At 42.0% G+C, this 22,703-nt stretch overlaps 1 protein-coding gene across 3 annotated transcripts in view; it reads right to left on the bottom strand.

The window, feature by feature from the left end:
• ADARB1 (adenosine deaminase RNA specific B1) overlaps nt 1–22,703 on the bottom strand; it is a 1,484,163-nt gene that overhangs the window by 81,562 nt on the left and 1,379,898 nt on the right. The gene's annotated exons all lie outside the window — the stretch shown is intronic.

Genomic DNA, 22,703 nt, shown 5'->3' with positions numbered 1-22,703 from the left:
AAACCAATCAATTCACAACCACAAACCACCAACACAAATAACCAAAGCTAACCAACAACACAACAAAGTTAGATACCATTGGACTATATATACAAAATAAGGGGGATGGTGGGTGCTGCCAGTGAGGCAGTGTGAAATTTGAATATCTACTGTTACAGGTAAGATGGACTTATGCAGCTGTATTATGTTCATCACTCATACTGCCTCAGGGGCATATGGGTGGATTCCCAAAGCTTATCCTACCTGGGAGAAGGAAGGCTAAGCATCCATGAGCCCCTGTAGAATGGAGTTCACAAAGCCTTCTCTAGAATTTAAGACTCCAATTTGTACTGCTTTGTAAAGACATGAATAGGGGACCAGGTTGCTGCCTCTAGAATGCTTCTACAATCCCCTACAATTGTTTGTCTTTTCGGCTTTTCCCAGTTAGGGGTTGCCACAGCGGAACTCAGGTCCGCTAATGATTGGCAGTAGATTTTTATGGTGCCGAGTTGCTAGCCCGACGCCCAAACTTCAGCGAACGCCCATTCACGCATGTCTTTCGGCAGCCACTCGACTGCGGGGAGGACATGCAGACTCCACACAGAAGGCACTCCAGCCAAGAATCGAACAGGAGAACCTCTTTCTGTGAGGCAACAATGCTACCACTGCGGATTTCTACAATCCCCTCCAATACTTCACCAAAAAGGAAAAGGCTCTGGTGGAATGTGCCTTAACCTTATCTGGATTACATTTTATGATGTGGGAGCAACAAAAAACAATAGCAGAAACAGCCAATGAGCAATAGTTTGTTTAGCGACAAGCTGACCCTTCTTAGCCCCCAAATAGGAAACAAACAGCTGCTATGCTTCCTGATGAGTTTTGTTCTGTCAAAGAAGTACCTGAGATGCTTGTGTCCACCCACGGTATGCAGAATCTTCTCTCCCTTGTTTTTAGGTTCAGGTAAGAAAACTGGGAGATTGATGGCTTGATTCACAGTAAATTCAGAAACAACTTTTGGCACAAAAGGAGGATTAGTGTGTAAAGCAACCCTGACCTTGTAGAAAATGAGATAAGTTTAGCCCACTATAAGAGATTCAGCACAGACATTTGCATTGCAGACGTCAGAGCAATAAACAAAACAGTTTTTCAAGTGATAACCTCAAATCGGCCTGAAAGACTGGATGAAAGGGAGATTAGGTCAATTTTTCAAGAACAAAGTTGAGATGTCAAGGAAAAGGAATTTCCTTTCAAGGGGATCTTAAGTCCAACACTCCTTTCATAAACTGCTCGACCACAAAAAAGAAATAGGGGGAATCTAAGGTCAGACAAGCTGAAATGGCTGTAAGACGCACCTTAATAGCTGCATAAGATAAGCCATCATTGAATAACTCACACAAATGTTTTAGAACCAAAAGGCTAAACACCATACTGGGCCCTCTCATATTGGTTAGGCACCAAAACCTCTTCCACTTGTAAACATAAGATTTTCTAGTTGCAGGTTTTCTTGTCTCCTTCAATACCTGCTGCACATCTTCATGGAACAAGTGCTTAAAATGTATCAAGACAGAATCATCCAGGCTGTCAGTAGCGTGTGCTCTAAGCTGGGGGGCATCCGTCACCTGACACTGTGTGAACAGATCCAGAATGTGAGGAAGCTTGTGGAATTACCCTGGGGTCCATTCTATTAAAAGAGAGAACCAATTCTATCTGGGCCAAAGGGAATCACCACAATGATCTTTGGTAATTCTTTCTGAATCTTCAGAAGTGCATTAGGTATAGGTGAAATGGAGGGAAATGCATAAAGGAACACTCCCCATCCAAGGGAATGAGAATGTTTCATCTTCCAAGCATAGCTGCAAGGATGTCTGGAAAAGTTTTTCCAATTGTTATGCAAGGAAATAAACAGAGCTATTTGATGTGTTCCCCACATCTGGACCAAATTCAGGCAGACCTCTGTCTCGCATTTCCACTTGCGAGGGTCCATCCACAATCTGCTTAGTGCCTCTCTGCCGCTAGGTTTTGCTCTGATGGGATATATGGAGCATGAAGTGTCGGAGAATGCTGTAAAAGTACAGTTTTGTACCTACCATAAATGTAGATGTTCGAGGATTCCCTTGCTGCAGTCCTGACAATTGGGTATAGTCCGCGTCCCAGTCGGCCCGAATACCAGAGCGTCGGTCATGGCGCCTTAGACTGACGCCAGTACGTCAGGGTACTAATGCGCATGACCGACGTCATTTCCTCAGTCTTTTCTTGCCCCAGATGTCAGAAGACCCAAAAAGACAAGTTCCAAAAACAACCTGCACCAAAAAACATGTACAATATATACAGTAATATATATACAAAAAATATAAGCATGAAAACTCACCTACACAACCACCCTGAAACACAGAGGGGAAGGAGGGAGATTGGACTGCAGCAAGGGAATCCTCGAACATCTACATTTATGGTAGGTACAAAACTGTACTATGTTCTTCGCCTTCCCTTGCTGCAGTCCTGACAATTGGGTAGAATCCCAAAGCAGAGGTAAGGGAGGCTGGCAAATTATAAAGTAGCAGGAGCTGACAACATGCCTTGTAAAACAGCTGTGGCAAAACCAGCTCTAGTCTTAGAGTATATAGGCAGGTGATAATGCCTAGAGAAAGTATGCACTGAACTCCAAGTAGCTGCTTCCAGAATATCCTTAGTTGCCACCCCTTAGAAATGCTGTTGAAGTGGCAGTAGCCCTAGTGGAATGAGGCCTAATCCCAGCTGGAACCTCTTTGCCATGATGGGAATAACAAAATGCAATGCAAAAGCCAATCCACCTAGAAATAGTTTGTTTTGACACAGGCTTGCCCTGTGAACTTAAAGCAAAAGAAACAAGTAACTGCTGAGACTGCCTAAAATCTTTAGTCCTGCTCAAATAATAACGCAATTGCCTGTGTACATCTAAAGTGTGCAAAATCTTTTCCCCTTTATTTTGAGGATCTGCAAAAAGGCAAATGAATAGTTTGGTTTAAAGCCACACTAGAAACCACCTTAGGCATAAAGGAAGGATTAGTACGTAATGATACCCTGTCCTTATGGAAAATCAAAGGGCTCTACTGCCATAAGGGCCTGCAACTCAGACACCCTTCTTGCAGAAGTAATAGCCAACAGAAAAGCAGTCTTCCATGACAAATATTTCAATTCAGCAGTAGCTGCAGGCTCAAAAGGTTGTAGAGTAAGTTTTTCCAACACAAAATTGAGATCCCAAGCAGGAGTAGGAGCTCTACGTGGGGGTCTTATATTCTTTGCCCCTCTAAGAAACTGCTTGAACAAAGGATGCGAAAACAAAGGTGGGTCACAATCATAGTGAGCTGAAATTGCTGCAGCATGAATCTTTATGGAAGAGAAAGACAAACCTTTGTCCAATAATTCAGTAAGATATTGAAGAGCCACACTCAAATTAGGCTCTGAAATCTCCAAATTCTTTGCTGTACTCCAAAATAAAATCTCTTCCATTTTACACTCTCCTAGTACTAGGCCTTCTAGCTTCCATAATCACATTTAAAACTTGTTGAGGAAGCTGAGACCTACCATGCTTCAACACAGAATATGCCAAGCTGTGAGATGAAGAGATTGAAGCTTGACATTGAGCAGATGACCGTCCTTCTGAGATAACAGATGAGGAATCAGAGGTAAAGGCCATGGAGGCTTCTTTACAAGACTCCTTAGAAGTGGGTACCAGTGTTGCCGAGGCCAATCTGGAGCTATCAAAATCATCCTTGGCCTGTCCTGTCTGACCTTTAGTAATACCTTTGGAAGAAGAGGTAGAGGTGGAAAGGCATAGACATGAAGGTTTTCCAACTGAAAGACAGAGCATCCACTTTCCAAGCTGTGTGATGAAACCCCTTTGTGCAATACTTTGGCAGCTGGTGGTTTAGTGGAGAAGCGAACAGATCTATGTCTGGAGTTCCCCATGACACTGTCAATTTCTGAAATACATGAAGATCCAGTTTCCACTCGTGGGGATCCATGATTTGTCTGCTTAATACATCTGCTAGGAGTTCTGTGCTCCTGGCAGAAACCTTGCCTGAAGAGTCAGTTGCAGGCTTAACGCAGTCTCCCATAAAATCATTGCTTGCCTGCATAGAGGATAAGAATGTGTTCCCTTGCTTGTTGATGTACCACATGACAGTTGTGTTGTCTGTCAGAATCAACACCTGCCCTGGAAGAAGTAACTCCTTGAACGCCATCAATGCAAACTGGACTGCTAACATCTCCTTCATGTTGATATGTAGATGCTGTAGTCTGGCAGGCCACTTGTCTTGTATCCACTTTCCATTTAGATGAGCTCCCCAAGCAGTGTCCGAGGCATCTGTCGTTAAAATCTGACTCGCCTCTGGCCGGGTCACAGAGAGTCCCTTGTTTAGGTGACATTCCTGAGCCCACCACAAGAATTCCTTTTGAAGGCAAGGTATTATTTGAATGACAGTGTCCAAATCTTGGCAGTGCTGTGTCCATACATTTTTGAGATACCATTGCAGCTTCCTCATATGCAGTTTGGCATTGGGAAGCACCAGAATACAAGATGCCATGAACCCTAATGCTTGAAGGACTGTCCTTGCAGTCAGCACGGACTGATGAGATAGTTGATGGAAGTAAAGTGACAGACTCTTTTGTTTGTCCGGGGTTAAAAAGGCCATCTGGGCTGCTGTATTCAGTCTCACACCCAGAAAGCACATGTCTTGAGAGGGTACTAGACTGGACTTTATTTCGTTCACAGAATACCCTAGGCATCTTAGCACTGCTATGACATATTCCAGATGCTGTAGAAGGTGTTCCTTTTCTTGAGCCAGAATCAGGCAGTCGTCCAAGTAAGGATAAATTTGAATGCCTTGAAGCCTGAAGTAAGCTATCACTGGAGCCAGAACCTTTGTGAATACTCTGGGCAGTAGATAAGCCAAAGGGCAATGCAGAGAACTGATAATGAAAATCTCCAGTTAAACCGCAGATACTTTCTGCAACTTAGCCTTATGGGCACATGAAGGTAAGCTTCCTTGAGATCCAAAGTTACCATCCAGTGATCCTTGCCCAGCAGAGGTAACAGTTGCTGTAACGTCAACATCTTGAACTTGGGAATGTCCAGATAAGTGTTGAGGATAGATAAATCCAAAATTGGTCTCCACGTGTTCCCCTTCTTTGGTACTAGGAACAGGCGAGAATAAAATCCAAGCCTTTCTGACACAGGGACTGGCTGAATAGCCCCTATCTGGAGTAACTGAGAAACTTGCTTGTGAGCCTCTTTTCTTTGTGGAGGAGGAACATCTGGCATGCCTTTGAAAGGGGCATTGTGTGGAAATAAAATCTGTACCCGTGATGAATGATATCCCGCACCCATCTGTCTTGAGTGATTAAATCCCAATTTTCTTTGAAAAGAGACAATCTTCCTCCCAAAGGAGCTGCCAGGCGAGAGTCCACTGGCAGCTGAAAAGGCAGGTCATTGGTTCTGCTTACGAAAGGACTGACCCCTGCCCTCACCAGAAGTCTGAGCAGGTGAACTGTCTGATCTAGGCCTAAAGAACCTTGAGCCCTGCCCCTACCACGTCTAGACCTACCCCTAGACTGGGAACCATAAGCAGGATATGTCCACCCCTAGCAGGCCAATTTCTACTAAACTGGAGGCTGCACCTGCAAAAATCTTTAACAGTCTGCATAGACTTAGCTTTGTCCTCCATTTTCTTTAAAACTGCTTCCACAGGCGGTCCAAACAACACATCAGACTGTAAAGGAGCATCCAAAATCCTGGTCTTAACATGCTCAGCTAAATTCTGATCCTTCAACCATGCAGGCAAGAACAGAACTAGTAGCAGCCACCCTCGAGGAGGCCTGAACAGCATCAAAACCACACTGCAAAGAATGCTTACCCACTTGTTCAGACACATGAACCAAATCCAGCAATTCTTTACACTCAATACCTTCCGCCAAAGCATCCACCTTAGATTTCAATTGTGAAAGGAGATAATTCTGATATTTCAGCATATGAAATTGACAATTCAACGCCCTCATGGCTAGAGTGGAAGAAGTATATACTTTCTTACCCCACCTATCCAAAGCCCTTGCCTCTTTATCAGAGGGTACAGGATTTTTAACCACAGAAGCTTTAACACCTTTAGGCCCCTGAGAAACAGTTTCTGGGTCCGCCCTGGGACTCTTAAACAAATACTTATGAGCTTGGGCACCCTATAATACCTATCAGGCTTAACAGGAGCAGGAGGCAAGGAATCAGGGTTCAGAGAAGCCTCTGCAAAACATCCTCCACCACATTCAACACAGGAGGAATAGCTAAGGGCCTATGCTGGGGCAAAACAAGAATTCCCTAAGCCTTTTCTGGAGTCAGAGTAATCTTGGCCTTCCCATTTAAAGTGCTCCTCATGGAGTGAAGAGTCTCTGAAAATGAAAAATCCTCAGGAGGAGAAGCTGAAGGAGTGGAATCATCCACATCAGAATCAGAATAAGTAGGAAACTCTTGCAAGTCTTCCACAGAAGACTCTGAAGCCTGTGAACACTGTTCAAAAGTATCAAACTCCTGTTCCACCCTAGGCCTCTTATCAGGTGGGGCATAGAACCTCTAATCAGAGTAATCAAATCTTCTTCCATTTTAAGCATATGTTTCTTAGGCACAGAGCCGAAATGCTAGGAGAAGCCCCTACAGAAGCTGAACTTGGCCTTCCTCTAAAAGAAGCTTTGGCAACAGAAGGAGAGGCCCTAACTACCTTGGGAAGAGAGGGAAGAACAGTAACCTGAGAAGCCCCCTCAGCCTGGCCTACCTCCTGAGAGGGGACATCCTGTAACAGTAAAGTATCTGCCTGAGACTCCATAGAGACTCCTGGCAAAACCTCTGGCTCCCCTGAGCCTTCTAAAGGACCGACGTCCGGGACTGCCGGTTCCTCACCCCTAGACTTCACTGTTTTGTCCTTGCGCTTCTTAGATGAAGCAGGCGTCGGAGCATCCGTCGGCATAGTATAATTGCAACGCTTCCCAAACACTAACCTAGCACAATCAAGCCTCCTCTTAATAGTGCATTAAATCTAGCACAAGAGCGGCAACCCACAACGTCGTGCTCAGGCCCTAAACAAGGTATACACAATGTATGATAATCCCTATGCGGTATCTGCTTCCCACAAGAAATACAGTTATTCACTTTTTCTGACATCCGGTTAAATACTGAGGCAAGAAAAACCAAAATGTTCTAGCGGGTTACTTAGCCAACTCTGTATTCGGTCTGAAACTCCGGTTTGGAAAATCTCAGAACGCCAACCTGCACTCGCAAAATTGCTTCTGCATCGGACCATGCGGCAAAAGACTGAGGAAATGGCCGGTCATGCGCATTAGTACCCTCTCTGGTATTCGGGCCGACTGGGACGCGGACTATACCCAATTGTCAGGACTGCAGCAAGGGAAGACGAAGAACATCTAGCCCCCAGGCCATTGCTGTCAACTGGCAAATAGGGTAGGAACTTGTTCACCTCTGTTTGTTCAGGTACCACATAACTGGGGTGTTGTCTGAGACCAATATAAAGGGACCTGGAGACCATAAGTGGTGAAGAACCTTCAAGATCTGAATCACTGCTAACATTTCTTTGATGCTTACTCGCTTTCTAACATCTGAAGGACTTCATTTGCCTTGCAACAAACTTCCCTGGACACTGCTCTTATGCAAAATGTGATGTGTCTGCCTGGACTGACTGAACTGCGGTCTGGAGAAAGAAGGCTAGGTCTGGATTTTGAGACATCTGATCCTTCTGCTACTAACTCTCATTTCACAAAATCCAGCACTGGTACCTGGAACTCCAAGGGAATAAGGTGTTGAGTCCCACCCAGCATTGAATCTTTCTCATGTGGAGTCTGACCAATGCAAACATGAGGATCACTGATACCATGAAGCCTAGAATTTTGAGAAACTCTCTTGCAGAAGCAGCTTCTTGGAGAGAAATCTCTGAAAATGTTCTTAACAGCCAGGACTTTGTATTCTGGTAGAAAGGCTATACTTTTTTCACTGACCATCATACACCCCAAGAAGACATTTCTTTGTGAGAGTGTGCGACAGGACTTTTGTAGGTTCAACTTGAAGATGTGAGCAATTGGAATGTAATGATACTCGTCTTTCAGAAATAAAGTCAGCGTGAAACAGCTGTGGAGGAGAAGGTGTAAGACCATCTGCAGAGTGAGCATTTTTACACTGGGTACTTTCAGAAAGGCATTTACATATGGCTGGTCTGCACAACAGCTCCTTTCAGGGAATCACATTTGTTCTGGTGTAAAATCATTTTCATTTTGTGGTGCAGGAACTAGTTCTATAACTCATGCTTGCAACTAGTGAATGAGTACTATACAGAGAACAGATGTGTCTGGTCTGGCAGGTGCTGGGGATTTTCATGAAGGGTGGAGAATTTTCTGTCCACTGCTAAGAGTATCTTCACTTAAACATTCTTAGCACCCGCTTGTCTGAGACTATCTGTGACCAGGCTGGTTAGGTGCAGTGAAAGCCTGGGGGGAGGGACGGAAGGAAGGAAGTGACAGGATGCCTAGAGTCTTAGCATGGTCATTCTTTAGGAGATGCGTCATCTTTTTTGGAGAAAATAACCCCTTTTGAATGGTTTGGAAGCATTATCTTCCTGCCACTTCCTCTCTGTACCCTAACCCTCATTAGCGAGGGATTTGTTTGTTAGTTCTGCCCTTTGAAGTTGAACACTTTTTGTAAGGGGATAATCTTGGAATATGTACCATACTAGATACCCCATTCATCAATTTACCTCTATCCTCCCATTGTTTGATTATCTGGGTAGCAGCAGGACTAAAGAAAAAATCAGAACTTAAAGAATTCAAAATCTCATTTTTAAATCCTCATAAAAAGTCTGGTTATGTTACATACTTTCTCAAAATAACAGAAGTGGGTGCATTTCTACAAATGGTGTCCACACCTTCCAAGACACTTCTCAAAGCATATTTCAAAACCTGAGTCACATTAAAAACAATCTCATTCCAATAGCACTTCTGTTCAGCAGGCAAGGATACAGTAAAATCATCTAAATTACGTTCATAGCAAAATAAATTTCCACATTAAGCCCAGATAATTTAAAATTCTAATGACAGAGATCCTAACCTCTTCTTGCCAATTTTATCTGGCGCTGTATGGTTAGAAGCCAAGCCTCTCTTGTTAAGTTGTCGGCTAGAAAGAAATGCAGCTGGGTCAGCTGACAATGGAGCAAAGTTTGCTGCAAGCAGTACCGTAGCATAATAGAGCAAGGGCGAAGGAGGCAACTTCCCCAGGCACAAAGCGTTAGGGGGAGTGATCAGCCGATCCCAATAGTTCTCTAGTGCATAATGGCTTTTAAAAGCTGGTATTAGGTTTCTGGCCAAACCTGAGTGCTGTAGTGCTCCGCGTGTGGCGTAGCAGTTTGCTACAGTTTAAAAGAAGAAAAAAAGATTTGCTCGTTTCTTTCTTCTTTTAATTAAAACCTGAGCACTGTGGCACTCCCTGTGTGGTCTAAAACTGCAGCGACTGCTTGCAACATTTGTAGCAAGCAGTTTCCTATGGTTTAAAAGAAAAAAAAAAAAAGATATCTATGACTTTTTGTTTTTTTTTTTTTACACTTAAGCCTGAGTGTTGTAGGCACCATGCGTGATGTAACTGCTATACTTTAAAATAATGAGAAAAATTGTTTTTTATTTTTTTTTTTTATTTCCAGAAAGGGGGGGGGGTCAGGGCAGGGTGCAGAAAAGGGATCTGACTGGCACCTGCAGTTCTTTCAGGAGCCCCAGATACCAGATATCAGACTTTTTCCAGCCGAGAAGGGCTGTACATACCTCTCAAATGTCCAGATTTTTGCCACATATCTTTGGTCTGTTCTTCATAAAATTTATGGTTTTCTGGCAAATCAATGAGGATCGAAGTCACTAAATAATGACATACATTTGAATTTCATACAAAATGTATGGTAATACAGATCCTGCTACTGCAATAACATTCTAAGTTTATAACAACTACATTTAAAATCTGTCCCTATTTTAGGCTTTGACAGATTTATTGTGCTAAGAGGTTGAAAGGTATGGCTGGTTGGCGCCTGCATTTCAGGAGCACCAGCCACCAGACTGCAGCCCCCCCCCCCCACCCACTCTTCACTTAAACAAGACAACAGAGTAGGGAGAGAGGAGTGTGTGTATCTGGCTACCTGGTGCAGAAGGCGGGGCGCCAGTACGTGGATTAATCCCATGCACCAAAAAAAAAAAAAACAGCTACACCTCAGACTGCAAGATCAGAACACTGTACTTCCTCAAAGCTTTTTTAGGGACTGGTTCACTAGCCAAAAGGGTTTTATATGCAGTTTATAGACATCTTTTAAGGTTTGTAACAGCAGCCAAAACATTTAGAATCCTATCAATACGATCATAAACTCTGCCAATCTCTGGCTTAGCTCCAGACTGTTACTGCTCAAATTAGCTAGCATCTGTGGAAAGGTGAACACCTGCTTAGGTTTTTGAACCTATTAATTTTCTAAAGAATCAGACTGGATGGACTCAGTGTTTACTACAGTCTGCAGAGTCCTATCAAAATCTGCGGTGCTAGACTAACTTATGGTTCTACCTTCTGGAGAGATTATTCTGTATAGGAGCACAGTCTTGGAGATTAACTGACAGTAAAATATTCCTAGCTAAGGAAACCACATTACTCCTGTGGTAATAACTGGACTGTCATGCAGTCTCTGCTTCTTACTATGAACTTCACTAGAGTCAAAATATCTGTGGACAGATTATGTCTGGCAAGAGGTCTCTTAATCTGGACCTTTCCTACACCCAAAAGGTTTGGTTCTCCCCTACCTGAACCAGGTACTGGAACAACCCTGGAGGATGTGTCTGACCCCGTACAACAGAGGACTCGAGGCTCACACTAAGGGTGACGGATAAAAGGTAAATGTCTACAGGATGGCTTAAGGCAACAACAGATTCACAAACTGTAGGCCATGGCATATTTTTGGTCTTTTTAGATGCAACTGGTCAGGCTGTATCAGGATCTATCAAGTCAGGGGGAAAACATCAGCCAGAATAAGACAACTGACACTGTTAAGAGTTGACTAAGGGCAGCAGTAACAGAAAATATAAACCTTGCCCCCCCCCCATATTAAATAGGACGAAACTACATCAGATATAGCAGAAACAGTTTAAATTGTGCTAAGATTGGATCTGCAATCTCACTCCAATGTGCTAAAGAGCACACACAGGCAAAATACCAAGGAAAATTAAATTGTCCAGATAGTGAAAAAAATCAAATACATAGGTTCATAGGTAGGTACTGGGCTATTGGCCCTAGGGCCTATATAAGCCTAGCCAAAAAGGTACCCTGGCTTTCTCCACCCAAGAAAATTATTTTCCTGTGCTTCTGTCAAGCTGAGGTGATCCCCGGGGTGAATTTCCTATTTTCCATCCAATCATCAAGATTGTTCTTGAAGAGTGCTAATGAGGAGCTTTGTTTGCTATAGATAGGTAGTTTGTTCCACAGTATGGGAAGTCTCTGGGACAGGAATTTATCCTTCCAGCATGTTCTGTTTACTGTGGTGACAAGGTTTAGGTCCCTAGAGCGTGTAGCTCAGAGGGATTGTGACTTCTTTAAATTTAGCATGCCCAATAGCTCTGGGTTTGAAATAGCTTTGTATGTTAGGCAGAGATCGCATCTGAGTAGGCAATATGCGACAGAGTAAAGCTGGAGTTTTTTGCGACGGTCTGCGTAGGGCATCTGTTTGAGGCTGGTAATCCTCTTTGTGAGGTACTTCTGCAGCCTCTCCAGTTGTTGTATATGTCTTGTGAGGTATATAACAAAAGGGGCATTGTACTCTATAATGGGTCTAATGAGTGACGAGTAGAGGGGAACAATGAAATTTTTTCCTGGAAGAGAAACCTTTTGTGATGAGGTGTGCCATGTAGAAGGATTTCCTGACTACTGTGGTGAGAGACTACTGTCCACCTGTGTCCCAAGGTCTCTTAACACACTTTGGTTGTTAAGTAGACTACCACCTATGTGGCAGCTCAGGGGTACAGAGTTTTTACCAAAGGGGATGACAGTGCACTTTTTGGCATTTAGCTTGAGGCCATGGCTTTGACACCAGGCATCTGTCTCAGTGAGGCCCTTTTGTAGGATGTCCACATCATTTGGAGTTTCGATTATGACTCCTAGTTTGCAGTCATCTGCGAACTTCGTTAGCCAAAGACCTTTTGCATTAGCCTGCACTTCAGAAAAGTAGATACCAAACAGGAGAGGACCCAGGACTGAACCCTGTGGTACTCCACTTGTCACTGGTATGAAGTTGGATTTGGAGTCTGCTACTTTCACAGTGTGGCTTCTGTCAGTGAGCCAGTTGGCAACCCATTTGCCCTGAAATCAAATAAAAACCTTATAAAATAGCATAAATAAGCATTTGCTTACAGCTTCCCTTACCATAACTGAAAAAAAAAAAATCTCCACACAAAATGCATATAAAGTAATATTTGGTAAAATCACTATTTAATAATAAAAACAGCTACAGCAGTGTTAAATCAGTAGTAAATATATAAATGAAGAAGGTGAACAAATACAATATTTTCCTGTCGGACTTCCAAATGAAGCAGATAAACAGAAACAAGAGGCCTAATGTTCAACTGACACCAGAGATTCAGTTCCTCAGTGCAAGTCATAGAACACTTTAGAAAAGCCCTATATCAAATTAAAAGCAGCATTAAGCATTTAAACAGCACAGCTGTAAATTACAATTCACAGAAGAATTTACAGCAGTAGTAACTATCCAGCCAATATCCCTTCTAATATAGTCTCTGAAATATGCAGTCTATTCGAACGTTCCATAATTTTTAATCCAATAAAACGATTGTGTCAGCACACAGGTTGCAAGTCCATAAAACATTTATTGTATAAATTCCACAAGTGCTTTCACCCTAACTCAATTGTAGGGCTTTTTTTTCAAGTGTAAAAAAACACACAGTATGCATATTGTATTTTTTATCTCGTACATTTTTACTCTATATTTGTTTGGGTGGAAATTATAAGTGATTTACTTATTATGTGTTTCAGTAGTTTGAATATAAAGCAGTAATGTTTATATATAGAATTTATACAAGGAATTCAGGAAATTTTAGCAAAAGCACTATTTTATGTATATTAATACATTTGTTTTGGTTACTATCATGTGACATGTTACTACACTATTTAAATGGTCTCGTGGTTTTAAGATGTAATCTGAGGAAGTTGCCTTAATGAAGGTGACGAAAAGCGCTTAATTAAACCAGTTTTATTCTTGCATTTTGGACTATTTCTTTGAAGTTTCCTTGTATTTTAGAATTAGTAGTGCGAAAGGCCTCCTCGGAAGCTGGTGCCTGCATCGCAGCTCTGGACCAACTGAGGCAGAGACGACCAAAGGCTCGGAAGATAAAGATTTCTGCGGCATATCTGACTCTGAAAGGGTCTCAGTAGAGGCCTGCAGAGATATCGTATCGAGCATCAGGGGCTGCAAAAGCTCCTCACTTAATTCCAGAGAACTAACGACCTGCTTAGCGGTAGCATCATTAGAAGGCTTGGCTTTGTGTGGTCTGTCTCTATCTTTATCTCTACTTTTTTTGGAATGTCTATGGATTGTTGGCTGATGGACGCCATTTCGGAATGCAAGGATAGAAGATGAAAATACCTGTTTACAATAAGAGCTCTACGACGAATGGTTCTCGCGTTAAAGAGGGCACAGAACCAGTAATGGGTGACGTCATGGTCTGGGCCTAAACAAGTGACACAGTATGAATGGAAGTCTCGATGTGGGATCTGCTTTCCACAAGCGAGACAACTGTTAACTTTTTCAGACATCGGTTAGTGCAAGAAAAAAGGGTCCCCAACAGGGTACTTAGCTTTAGACCTTTTCAGCTGTAATTCGAGCTCTGACAGTGACAGACCGGTACACTTGAGAACTGCTTCTGCTACTGGCTCCACAGCAAGAAATACTGATGTAATGGCATCAGCTGTCTTGCTTTATAGAACTGACGACCTGATGTCAGTCACAAGCGACCGCAGCTGACGCAGAAAAACACTGACTCTGGTAATCAGACCAGCCGAGGGCTACCACAGCAGGGATAACTGACAGGTGATGACTGCAACAGTGAAACACGAACATCAAAAGGTTTTCTGTTAGTACGAATGTTCTGAAGGACATGAAGTCTGAAACTCAAATGACTGTCATTATTTAATTATACTTCACTCTTCAATGATTTGCCAGAAAGCCACAATTTTATGAGGAGCATACCAAAAATATGACATGACAATCTGGACATTTTGCAAAAATCTGGATAGTTGAGAGTTATGAACAGAATGAGGAGACTAGTACTGGATTACTGTACGAAGTCAAACTACTGAGTTCAAAAATTAAAGATGACTTCTTTGTTTGACTTTTTTAAGGATGATTTTTATAGGGCTTTAAAAGGGGTTGACCAGTTTTGCATCAAGACAAAAAAAAATAAAACTTGTTTGCTTTTAATTTTTTCATGTACTGTTTTGTGACTTTTTAATCATTCATTAAATTTTGGGAGCAAAGAATCATTTGTCGTTTGTCATTAATATCAGTTGGGACCACTCATAGTAGAATTTTTTTGCGTTTCTGGTCTTGACTTCAGACTGTGGTACCTTTTATGTGGTTATATTAATCAGCTATTTTTGCACATTTTTATGTAGTAAATTATGTTATGCAAATCTGAATATGCCGAGTACTACTACAGGAAATGGCACCTTATCTGGCAATGACTTCTTTGGCCTGCACACACTGACACCAGCTCTCCAATACCCCTGAACTAGATTAAGTAGGTACTGGGAGAACATAATTACAGGAAGTTACTAGGCTACTGGCTCTGAGGCCCTTATAAGCCTAGCCAAGAGTTTAGCCATGTTCAGCCAAGTCAGCACCCGATGCCCCAGCCCATCAGGGACACAGGTGGAATTCCCAGGGGTGTATTTTGTTTCCCATCCAGTTATCCAGGTTGCGCTTAAAAAAGGATAATGAGGTACTCTGCTTGATGTGGACAGGGAGTCTATTCCACAGATGGGGAGTCCCTGGGACACAAATCTGTCCCACCAAGTCCTACTGATGTCACAGACCAGTAGATTGCATATGCTTGGTTACTCAAGTGGAGCTTGACTTGTGGATATGCAGCAGTCCCATGAAAGCAGGGTCTGAGATTGCTTTTACGCCACACAGAAGTCACCTCTGAGGAGTCTGTATGAAACTGAGCAGAGGGACACAGGTTTTAGCTTGTCAGTGTAGGACAGATGTTTGAGAACCTGTATTCTCCTGGTGTGGAACCCCTGTTATCTCTCCAGCTGCTGCATATGGTTTGTGAGGTACATGCCGAAAGGGGGGCTGTATAATGGGCCTTATAAGGGAAGAATACTGGAGATATTATGACCTCATTGTCCATGGATGAGATAGTCTTACTTAAAAGGTAGGCCATGTAGAAAGCTTTCCGGACAACATGGTGGTCAAAAGTCAGACGTCTCTCAACCTGGCTGCCCAAATCCCACATGACTGATTGCATGACTAGGATGTTATTAATGTGATAATCCCAAACAGGATGATGATGCATTTTTTAGTATTCAGATCGAGGCCATGTTTCTGACACCAGTTATTTGTTTGGGTAAGACCCTCTTGGAGGATGTCCATATCAATAGGGGAACTGATGACAGCATCCAGCTTGCAATCATCTGCTAACTTGGCCAGCCATAGCCCACTGGTTTTGGCCTGCACCTCAGAAAAGTATACAGCAAGTAATAGAGGCCCCAAGACAGAACCCTGGGGTACGCTGCTTGTTACGGGTCTACTACTTGAGGTGGCTTCCCCTATTTTGACTAGGTGGGTTCTATCAGTCAGCCAGTGTGCTACCCATCTGGTAACATACAGACTGATGCCTAGCTGAGCGAGTACATCTATTATGCCTGAGTTGGGAATAGTCTTGAAGGCTTTGGCCAGGTCAAGGTAGGCGGTGTAAAATCTTCCCCTCATCCATGGCTTTGTCGACCAAATTTAACAGACATGACCTCCCCTTGATGAAGGCAAACTCTGTAGGATCAAGTGTCTGGAAGTTGTCAATGTCCTTGTTAATGAGGTTCATGATAATCCATTCCATAGCCTTGCAGATCAGGCTAGTTAGGCTGATGGGTCTATAATTTCCCAGATTGGTGGACGCTCCACCTTTGTGCAAAGGGATGACCATGACTGACCTCACTCAGCTGGGACGAAGCCATTACTCAGGCTTTGGCTGAATAGGGCGCCTAATGGTGCTGCAAGTTCCTGCCAGAGTTCATGTAGGATGCAGCCAGGGATGTTATCGGGTCTCATGGAGGTTGTATCTTTTTGTCTTTGTGAGGGTTGTGATGACCTGTTCCCTAGAGATAAGGGGAGTGGGGAAGGTGCAGGGGATGTCCTGATTTACTGATGGGGGACAGTGGGGGTGAAGTTTTTGCTGAATCTGTCAGCCAGCAAGTTAGCTATATCTACGGCATTTGTGTATGTGGTGTCTTTGACCATCATTTCTGAGCATACCTGGGTGCTTCCTTTGAGACTGCGGACGTATGTTAAGAAGGCCTCTTGATTGTCTCTAGTAGATGTGGCCAATTTGGACTTAAAGTTTGCTTTGGAGGATTTCACTAGTGCTCTTATTTGCTTGTTTAGGCTAAGGAGAGATTCCTTCCAATTGGGCACCTGTTCCTTCTTGGTCCTGAACAGCAATTGTTTTCATTTTGTTAGAGTTTATTTATTGCGGATGTCCACCAGTCAAGTTTACTCTTCCTTTTGGAGTATGATTTCATCCCGTCAGGTATTTCTGATTCCATGCATCTATATAAATGCTTGTATAGTACTTTGGTGTAAATCTGGACATTGCTGCCAGCTTCTACAGAGAGGGAGGGGGCTGTGAAGCTGTTTATACCATCCCTCAGGAGGTTGTAATCAGTTTTGGAGAAGTTTTCTTTGTTTGACCCTAGCTATAATAGTGTCAGGGGAGATGGTAACTTCGAAAATGACCACTTTATGGTCAGATCTTACCAGGGAGGATGATACTGTAGGGATACTGCAGTGGTTACTCATGTTGAGTAATACAAAGTCCAATATATTATCACCTCTTGTGGGGGTATCGACTAGCTATTCCAAGGCATTCGCATTGACAAAATCAAGGAATCTCTGGGCGTTTGTGTTCTGACATGAGTAGTTCTTCCAGTCGATGTTTGGGTAGTTAAAGTCACCCAGAATCAGGGTAAAGGGTTGAATCTTGATAGATTCGAAGAGGTCCAGATAGGCAGAGTGGGCATATTGAGTCAAATTTGGGGGCCTGTAGCTAGCTATGATTTGAATAGGGGTCTTGTCAATGGTTAACTGCACCTGGAATGTCTCCTCTGCGTCATTCTGACGGACTAGCCTGGAGGTGTGCATGTCTTTAATGAATACTGAAACTCCACCGCCTTTGGCTTTGCTATCCACAGTTTGGGGTCTGAATGTATAAGATGAGTAACCCGGTAAGGCTGGGGTGCTCTCTGCAGCTTTGAACCAGATTTCTGGGACTGTGCAAATGTCAGCATCTTCAAGGGTTAAGAATGCTTGCAATCATGTTTAGACTCCTAACATTTAGCAGCTTGACCTTAAATTTAAATTTTGTTGAAATTTTTATGTCGGTAGTTTTGACCTCATCACTTTTCCTAAAAAAAGCACTATTGGGAGGCAAGATCCTTGACAGATGCAAGCCATCTCTGGCAAATCATCGCGGTCTGTCAATCATATCTTCCCAGGCTGTCAGGTACTGGATCCCCAGGAATGATAACCAGAAATTAAGCCAATTGTTAAAGTCAATCATTTTCAGTTTGTATTGAGGCATCATTCTGGGTGACACCAGAATGCTTAAGGCTAGGGACATACTTGCCTGGGAAGCATTCAGCGAGCTCTCTTTATATTGTCCAGGGAGGTATTTCTCAAGTCATTCACGCCAACATGTACTATGACTGATTCATTAGCAGTACCTGTTGTTGAGAGACTAGTGTGTGTGTGATATGGCAGATTCTGGCACCAAACAAACAACTAACAGTGATCTTCTCTTTATCCAGCCTGGTGAGAGGCACATCTGTGTGTCTCACAATGGAGTCTCCTATTACTAATATGTTGGGTTTATGGTTAAGCCTTAGTGGCTGAGAGACACAGGTGTGTGGACTATGCATGGTATGTGGCATGGAGTGTTATGGAGTTTGCATGTGTTTTTGTCTCAGTCTCTTTTGTTTGGGTATGTTTTGAGAACATCCGCTTATGTGGGTGCGTGTTGTGTAAGTGTGGGTGGTGTTTGAGGTGTAGTATTTGTGTTGACAACCTTCTCAGTGCCAGATATACTGGCTTGTGAGGGAGAGAGCATAGACTCTAGGTTCCTAATGTAATTGCATCTCTCACAAATTGTGTTCCTAGGTGGTAGTAGTAGATGGTTGTCCATGTACATGAGGCAGTTGCGAAACTGTCTCAGGATGCCCATATCAACCAGAGTGTCAGGAGAAACTGTAAGAAATTTTCCATCCATATTTGTCAGAATCTGTGGGAGAGAGGCCTGGGAGAGCTAAGGGTAGACCTAGAGCCCAAGTGCTTAAACCAAAACTAAGAGGCTTACAGCAACACTTACAATTTAAACAGGTTATAAACAAGCAGTAGTAAATGCAGCAGAAAAGATGCAATTAAATACTTTAAAGAAAAGGTAGCAGAAAAAGCAAGATGAAGTAATAGAGTAGGAGGAGGAGGAGGAAGCACAAATACAGTAAAAGCAGCTGAATGAAGTAATTTTTTTAGTGAAGTGGAAAGGGAGAGAGGAGGAACAGAAGATAATTCAAGGTTTAGAAACTAAGGTGGTTGGCCTTCCCAAATGATTTCTCTGTATTAGGTAGAATGAGTTAAGACAGGACTGAGATGAGTGTCCCAGATCAAATTTATAGTAGGGGCGGACACTGCAAAAGCCACCAAGTTTAAGAACACAGTAACAATAGGGCGGAAGGGTGGGAAAAAAAACTTCACACAGAGGTCCAGCAAATTTATAAATGCAGACAGAGATGGGTAATAATTCAGTCAATCACTGAAAACAGTTAAATCAAGTACAAAAAAAATACTTCTCAGTTTAGGAAGCTATTCAATCAGGCACATTGCAGCTTCTAGCAAGATGAGAAAAAATTCACAGAAGGGGAACTCTTATGCTAGCAAGGTAAAAGACCTTCTAAACCCAAGCCTGAGGCAATCAGATAAACACAAAAGCTGAAACATAATGAAGTAAATCTGAGTATAATGGATATTGTTGCTGAAAACTACAAATTGTTTATCTTACTGCAAAACTCTTGCCATAACTATTTCAAATGAGTTCTAGGACTTTACTGAAGCTAGTAGAGTAGTAATATTTTAGGGATGATGTTGAATGCTCTGCCTCACCTCCATCTTTTTGACTTGACCCCCCCCCCCCCCAACACACACACACACACACACACACACACATTGTGCTGTCTTCAGCCCCCGGGATTAGTACTGGAAACATTAAGGTAAAAGGAGCTATAGAATCAGCCCTAGAATGCAACTGACGCAGCACATGCAAAGTGGGATAAACAGAGTTCTAATAAATTCTGCAATGATGCTAAATAAAATAATCAGACAAAGGCATTAAAAACGTCTTTACTGCATCATTTAAAGTCCAGTGACCACTTTTGTATACAAGTCTGATGAAGGAGGACAGTGTGAAACAGCTCACTAGATTTTATTACTTTGCAACAAATTTCTTTAATGTTTTGTCATCTTATTTTTTAACTTACTTACTGGTGCTCCTTTTTTATTTCATTAGGACACTAAGAAATCCACCTTTTTATTTTATTTTACTTTGCAAAATATTTTATGTACTAAGACCACAAAAACACTGTATAACAATTTTGTCATACAGATTCCCATTGCTGTGTGGTCTTTTTCGAGGTTTTTTTTGTAACTCTGTGTCTAGGACACAGTCCACAGGCTTAACATGCAACTTGATACAGAAACTAAAGACAAAAACCAGGATTCACTTCATGACACAGTGCCTATCTAAATTATGGAGTACACTACCACCCCATGTTAAAAACTCCACATTTGCATACTTCTATTTTTAAGAAATCATTAGATGATTTTACAGATAACAAGAAATACAGAGAGGGAGTTAATGCTACTCAAGCTTCCAGGAGTTCAAAATATTGCAAACCTGACATTCAAACCCTTGAGCCTATTAATTTTCACTATTCTTATGACTGTAAGCAACTAGCAGTGGTGGCTGGTGACTTCAAATCAAAGAGGGGCTACAGGGGACAGCTGAATGGGAGTGGCCAACAGGAAGGGTGTGACCAACTAGAAAGGGATGGAGCTATGCTAAAAAACACAAAAACTGTTACTTTAAATACACTGCCCTGGGTGGCACTGGCAAACTGTCATTATGAAAGTCCCATCAAAACAAAATGAATTGCAGAAGAAAAAAAATATTTCAATGCATTGGCTACATGACATACAAACAGTACTAAAGATTGCTCTTGTATAAACTTAGACAGTTGACAGAACAGCAGGTCTTGCTTTAGCATGCATTTTTTTAAAGAGTATGAAGTCTGAAACTCAGTGTCTGTCATTACTTAGTGACTTCATTCCTAAATGATTTGCCAAAAAAACACAAATTTTATGAGGAACAAAACAAAAATAATGAGAAAAAAATCTATTAATTCTGCAAAAATCTGGACAGTTAAAAGGTATAGTTCAGCTGGGGCTTTCTGAGTTTGCCGCCCCCCCCCCCCTCACAAAATCATGGCTGAATGGGGCCTCCCCCTGCAGCTATTCCAATGTCCCATTACTTGGCTATTTCTCCCTATTTACCATAAACACTAATGTGCATACTGCTTTACTTCTACAATGATTTGGATTTTATTTAAAAGTTTTATTTTACATTTTACAGCACAAACACTAATAGACATCTGCTAAACAATGCAATGCAGTCTCACAATGAAAATAGACTTAACATTAAAACTTCTCTGCCATTGAAACTCACATTCAATTGAAACAGCACTGAAACCCACATCCAAAGAAAATACATCTGGCCAGTGGCAGATGAAGACTAACTTTGGGCCGTTTTCAAATCATAGGCCCCTTGTACAGGAAACATACATGTCTTCTTTGATGCACCTTCCTGATTTTATTACATTATATTCCTTATATAAAATATTCCTTGTATAATACACTGGGCTGGCAACTCAACACCGTAAAACTCCACTGCCAATCATGAGCGGACAGATGATCCGCTGTGACGACCCCTAACCGGGAAAAAGCTGAAAGAAGAAGATGATATTCCTTGTATAATACAGTACAGCTGTTAGAGGGTGTTTTAAATTTATTGTTTTGAAAATTTTTCCAGTAAACAATGAAACAAAATGCATGCACCAATAATGACAAAACTTCCCAGTTCAGAACATTTCCATCATAAAAGTCTACTCAAACTTCTACAATCCACCAGTATCAGTAAATATACACGATCTCTGCAGAAGTAAAAGTCATTCATCTAAATTCCACACTAAAGAGATCTGTAACTAATGAAGGGGCTGCCGCTAGCAGACAACTTTATATTTAATTATTTCATCTACAAATAAAATGCCTGTTGCCACTGAAGAATAAATTGCCTATGCTACATTAAAAAATGATAAGCTAGTAATACTGCAATAGGGAATGGATGGCAAACTGATAACAGGTTAATTGTTACTAGGTATCGCCACCAAAGAAGACATTCTCATGACTGCAGCATCCACCCCCTTTAAAAGTACAACACAGTACAGTATCAGCAATGCATCTATATACTGTGGGAGTAGAACCCACAGCATTCGGCATAAAAAACAAGTACACTACCTATTGTGCTATTAACAATACAAGCAGACTCAGCATCAGAAGCATTAAATTTTTCTTCAATCTCTCAGCTCCTTGTAAAATCCACTCTACACTCAACTTTATTTCTCAACTTTGAAGCACAAGAAATCTGAAAAAAGCCAAAATTTATGCCCAAAAACTCGGGACGCATTTTAAACATTGCTTGTATAATCTTGGAAAGTTGCTAGAATGAAATGCTTTGTTACCACCATGCATTCCACTGCCAGGTCTTGAATCCTGGACCCTGTGCACTACAGTCAGAGCAACATATACCACTATGCCAAATCATCCATTTCTTGAAAGACACGTAGACTGAAACTTAAATGGCTATCATTTAGTGAATTCAGTTCTCACCATAGCTCTCTCAGCCACTTAGCACAAAAGACCTAGACAAAGCCAATAACGGGGGAATACAGCTGACAAACATATTCAGTCAATTCAGTTCTCACCATAGCTCTCAACCTCTTAGCACAAAAAATCTAGACAAAGCCAATAAAAGAGGGAATACAGCCCCAAAATAGGGACAAATTTCAAATATTGATCTTATAAACAGAACATTGCTAGAATAAAAGGTTTTGTGTTATGATATACTTTCTGAAGAATATGAAGTCCAAAACTGAAATGCATGTCATGAATTAGTGAATTTCAAAATCCAGAAAACCACAAATTTCACAAGAAAAAAATATTAAAAAAAAATTCACAAGTAGTGGGGGGCAGGGAATTCAAGCTCTTACTATCTGCTCCCAAGGTACAGGGTTT

Source organism: Protopterus annectens, chromosome 6.part1 (assembly GCF_019279795.1).
Source record: "Protopterus annectens isolate FY-2018-M chromosome 6.part1, PAN1.0, whole genome shotgun sequence".
NCBI lineage: Eukaryota > Metazoa > Chordata > Ceratodontiformes > Protopteridae > Protopterus > Protopterus annectens.
Note: the sequence above shows the minus strand (reverse complement) of the source record. Positions and strands in the feature narration are given on the sequence as shown.